Raw genomic sequence first — 5,445 nt, 5'->3', positions numbered from 1 at the left:
ACTTTCCATTTCATTCAGACCTGTGGCTTTATCTCCCAGCAAAAGTTTGGTGCTTGCAATGAGAAAACCCAGGGCTGGTAAAGCAGGCAGGGAAATCAATCTGGAGTGGGACAGCCAAGCCAAAGAACACACAGTTGCAACAAGCAGAGGAGTCTGGACTGTGCTGCAGACTGGGATGGGAGGTTTGAAGAGCTGGCTTCCCTGTGAGCCCTGTGCTGGCTGTGCCTGGAGGAGCTTGGTGGCACCAGCAGCCCCTGCCTGTAGAAAAGGCTCTGCCCAGCCACGACTACCACGGGCAATGCATCACGTTCCACGTTCTCCCCAGCAGATCCCACACCCAGGGGTGCTGTGCCCCACAGGGGCAGAGGGCTGGCCCCAGAGCTGCAGAGTGTGGCCATCCCCACACTGTCGCTGCTCAGAGGTGAAGACCCCCAGGGCAAGTGGTGGTCTGTGCCTGCTGGTGGGCTCAGCCCAGCCCTGTGGTGCCCAGCACCATCTGCCCCTGCTTTGGCTGATCTCTGCTGAAGGACGTGAGGTGGCACAGGGACAGCTGACCCGGGCAGCAGGGACAGCCCTGGTGGGGCACAGGGGGACCCACCTGCACTGTGCTCGTGGTTGGCACCACGTGGCAGCTGGGCTGAGGTGCAGTGCTAACAGCTGGGGTGCAGCTTTGCCTCCCCCAGCCCTTGTGAAGCACTATCCCCCACCAGCCGGCGAGCAGAAAGCCTGAGAGACTTACAATTACATTTTCTCACTAGTCTAATGAGGTGAGAGACAGACAGAGGAGAGAGTTCCCTGGGCTAATTTTCCAGCCAGCAGCCACTGCATTGCTCCTGTACTGCGAGAGAGGCAGAGGGAGAAATGACTCTTCCAGATTAGAGGCTCTTGCTGAAGGCATTCCGGAGCATATTCCTCCAGGACACTACGGCAAAAAAATGGAGATGACAAACCATTTTACTACGTTCAGCTGGAATAAAGTAAGCCACAAATAGAACCATGTGGTGCTGGGGGTGCACTGATTGGGAGAGAGTACCTGGGGAGAGCAGGGAGTGGAGCCTGGCCTGAATCACTGCACACAGAGCTCTGCTCAAGTGAGGAAGGCAGCAAGTCAGCATCTGAACAGGGGGAGGAATTAGCTGAGAGGGAAGGAGCATTGCATTTGTCTCTCCAGCTAGTGAACAATTTGTTATCATGGAAATGTTAGCAATGGAACAGTCACTGCCTGGGGAACAGCACGGGGCTGCAGAGGGCAGGTGCTGGAAGAGGAGGGCTCTGCCTTCCTCCCAGAAACACTGGGTTCTTCAAACCAGAGGAACCCCGAGAAACCCCTCCTTGTACCTGCAGGGAACATGGAGAGAGGGCCCCTTTCTTCATTCCTGCTCTCCATGATCTTGTGCTGGATTCACATAAGCTCAACATTTGACTCTTTAGAGGTTCTCTAACGGCTTTGGTTGAGCCCAATGGTGGTGTGTGCTGCCTTCATATCCCTGGTCTCAGTACACCAAACACACTTCCAGCATACCCAGATGGACCTGAGAAACCTGAACTTCCTAATCTGAGTCAGGAGGAAGAGTCAGTGAAATCCCTCTTCCATCACGACCATGTTCAGCACGTTCACACACACATACATGTTCATGGATGAGGAACGTTCCATCAACCAGTCCCCAAAAAACACTGGAATGCTCCCATTTGCCTGACAAAATCCAGCCAGTCTGATCTATCCTTAGCCATCCCCTGTAGTGTTTGGAGCTTGTAGTCAGTCCTGAATTTGCTTTAGGCTGAGATCAGGTCTTGGTTAAAAGTGTGTGTGCAGGAGGCACTCTTCCCTCTCTTATTCGAAAGGAGCTCCTTTAGAAAGCACTCTGTTGCTGTGCTCATGCAAACCAGGAAGAGATCTGTCAAATATCAAATACGAATTTTGTTGCTGAAGCTCTTGGAAAATTGACAGGTAGCATGCAAGCAAACATTAAATCAATAACAGCAAATTTCCCCCGGGAAACTTGTAGTGTTTTCTCATAAAAATCTTTAAATCCTTAAAGAACCCACGAAAGGTTTACACACCTCGTGTTGGTTAATCTGGTTACCTCTGCATTGCTCAGTGGCTGATCAGGGTGTAATACCCAGTGCTGATCACCCAGCAGTGAGTGTAACACCCACTGCCCCCGCGCTGATGTATTGTAGCTTTGTTAGTCACTGTGGCTCCTTGGTAAATTCATTTGGAGTCCTCCGGGGTTTTAAATCTCTCATTTGGCCAACAACGAGGTCTGAAAAGATTGCAGTTCATTTCGACCCACAGTGGATGGAAGGCTCATTTACTGGCTGCAGGCAACTCAATCAGGCCGGGCGCTGATGAGTGAGTGACTTGTTCAGACCGCTAGTCAATATGTGTCTGCTGTGATAGAATGTCAGCATCTGCTGCCTGCTCCTGTCTCCCACTGCTCTGGCTTTTTTCATTTGGCCTGATCAATGTTATTAAAAACACCTAGGAGTTCCTTAACTGCTCTGCCACTTGAGGCTTTTCTTTCTTCCTTTTTTTTTTAAACACAACTTTGTATTATCTGCAAACATGTGCAGATGATGTACGTGGATTGATTTTTTATATGAGTGTGTGGGATGGGGTGTGTGCATATGCTTCAGCACATGACTTGTGCACAGGAGATGGTTCTGCAGTTACAGCACCCTGGTTTGAGGTTCTTGTGTGTGTTGCCCTGAAGCAGCTCAGACTTAAAGCGTTTGCAAACATCTGCTAATTATTATTTGTGAATAAAGCTTCAAATGTAAGCATGCAAAAAATAATACACCTTCTCTAAATTGAAGCGAGGACACCCAAGTGGAATCAGTGACATGCTGTGGACACCCACACATTAAAAATCAGACTGCTGTTCCAAATAAAGGAGAGATAGAGCTTAGGTAAACAAGCAGAGGGTTAAAATCCCTTTGCATGACAGGTCTGAAACATAAACATCATTTGCAGTGCCCTTGGCCAGCCCACCCAGTCCTGCCCAGCAATCCATTTCCTGGGGACTAATGACACACCATGGCACAGGAGGGTCAGCCACCAATTGCACAAAAAACGGAAAACAGATACACCACTAAAGGTTTCAATCTGTCTGCAGAATGTGCACGGTCCTGCAGGAGCTGCACCGTCCCAAGGTGCAGGAAGGGGAATGCTGTGCCCTCTGGGCAGTCCCCAGGCTTTGCATCGTCCAGAAGAGAGGATGAAGGGACAATCACAGAGTCACTGAAACATTTTGGTTGGAAAACAGCTTTAAGATCATCAAGTCTGACCATCAACCCAGTGGCTCCAAGGTGCACCATGTGCCTTTGGCCACGCTGAAACAGAAGCACCACAAGGCCGGTGGCAGCGAGAGAAGATGGTCCCTCCTTATCCGTGAGGAAATCTTGCATGGCTGGAGTGTTTGTGGGTAGGTAACAACATCCACCCGACAAAAAGAGCATGGCATTTGGCTTCAAGTGCTTGGCTAAGAGCCTGTGGGGAGCTCCAGGGGACATCAGCTGTGGGGATGCTCTCCTGCTCAGTTCATGCCATGGACAGGCGGTGGGGAACGTGAAAGGGGTTGAATGCTCCTTGTGACTGTCTCTCCTCCCTGCTCAAGAGCTAGACTGAACCCTGGGGTAATAAATACAGCTCCTTTGATTTTACAAAGATCTTATTCCAGGCATCTTCTCCACCTAAAATCCTTTCTAAATGAGTGCTATGATCAAGAAAGCAAGGAAAAATATGGGGGATTTTATGCCAGGTGACTGTAAAGGCTTTGAATGATAGAAACCTCTGCTGCCCCATCCATGTTTGCCCCATCAGTGGATTTTCCTCCTCCACTCTCCACAGACAGAAGATAGCTAAAATCTTGACCATCCTGTGCTGGCTATCTTGCCCTGAGGAGAGTTTGCCACAGGACCTGGTGCTCGGAAGCATGACCTGAGCTGACCTTCACTTCTGCTGTTCCATCCCACAGGCTGCAGCTCTGCCCAGCTTCCCCAGGCCTCATGGTGCCTGCACTGCACAAAGGAAAGGCAAGGTGATCTGCTGTGACCTGAGGACATGCTTCAAAATCCACCCATGCTTCCATCCCTACCCCCTTCCTCTGCAATGTGGCATCCAAAATAGATACCAAGAAATGACCTGCCAGGAAAAAAATGGAAGCCTATAATTATGTTATTGAAAACCTGTTCCATACTGTATTATTTAAGGTTATTTTATTATGATGTTGAGATGAGTTTCTTAAAGAAGAAACTCTGGGTTTATTGCGCTCCTCCCGGAGAGGAGCCCTGGGTGATTTGATAGCCTATTTGAACAAGAGGGATGCTTTACGAGCCCCTATAAAAACTGATGACCCCACTCACATTTGTATTTAATGAAATAAGGAGGAGCTTTCGTTATGTTTTCAATAACCTTCACTGCTCTTTCCAACCTGCCTCAAATAAAAGCCAGAATCTGCGTGTTTCTGTGCTGAACCCTGGCTGTCCATAAGGAGGGCACGGGGGGTTCACCCTGGCTGGTGAGCTGTCCTACCATCCCTGTGTGCCTGCAGTGCCTCTGCCAGGGCTGTGTCCTGCTGATAGGGATGGTGGGATGGGTGAGAAGTGATGTCATATTGGGGGAGGATGGCTGGAAGGAATGTTGAGCTGGGAGAGGGCTCCAGTCGTCATCTGCCTCAGCCTCCCAGGCACCAGTACACATTTTATTTCTAAGTATCTTCCTATACACAAAATCAGGCTTTTGCATTACACAATTTTGGTCTGTCATAAAACATTTAATCTCTCTGAAAAGTTCTAGTGCTTGGATTCTTCTCATTACATTAAATAATTGCCGCTGCTGGAAGGATCAGAGGCTGTGCCTGCAGCCAGTGGCACTGCCTGGCCCTGGCTCTCCTGGTGGGAGGTGAGCCCAGCAGTGGCACTGGGGACAGTCCCCATGCTGACAGCACAGGGGGACACAGCCCCACGTTCAGCAGAGCAGCTACTAATGCTGTGGTCTTCTAAAAAGTGAGGCCTAATTAACTGTAATCGATGGGGCTTTCTCCGTGGAGTTGTCCAGATTCGGGCTGTTCCCTGCAGCCAGTGCCCAGTGAGGTTAATTTGGGATGAGTGAAGAAGAGGAGGAGCTGTGGTGGGGGTGTGACTCGCTATCACTGTGGTGTCACTGTGTGGCCACTGTGTCTGCCACGTCCCACACTGCACGAGCTGCTTTCTCCCCCAGAGCTTTGAGATCAGGAGGGGGAACCTGGCAGGGTTTATTAAAGCACATCCAAGCCCTCCGACTTGCATTTGCATTCACAGTTTGATGTAGATGCCACATCAGCAGATGCCTATGAATAAGCTGGAGCAGGGTTATAGCATCCTGGTGGTGCAGTGATTCAGTGTGATGCCTCAGCAAGCTGTTCTGTAATGGGCTGCAAGGCTCATTTTTACGATCATTGGAAT

General features: G+C 49.9%; 1 long non-coding RNA gene across 1 annotated transcript; it reads right to left on the bottom strand.

Annotated features, from left to right (window-relative positions):
- Positions 1 to 726: 726 nt before the first annotated feature.
- LOC116797263 lies at positions 727 to 4,925 on the bottom strand. The gene is made up of 3 exons (XR_004360602.1): positions 3,951 to 4,925; positions 1,034 to 1,115; positions 727 to 922 (listed from the first exon to the last, which is right to left on the bottom strand). It is a non-coding gene; the product is annotated as an uncharacterized LOC116797263 (long non-coding RNA).
- Positions 4,926 to 5,445: the final 520 nt, after the last annotated feature.

This window comes from Chiroxiphia lanceolata, chromosome 21 (assembly GCF_009829145.1).
Source record: "Chiroxiphia lanceolata isolate bChiLan1 chromosome 21, bChiLan1.pri, whole genome shotgun sequence".
NCBI classification, from domain to species: Eukaryota; Metazoa; Chordata; class Aves; order Passeriformes; family Pipridae; genus Chiroxiphia; species Chiroxiphia lanceolata.
Note: the sequence above shows the minus strand (reverse complement) of the source record. Positions and strands in the feature narration are given on the sequence as shown.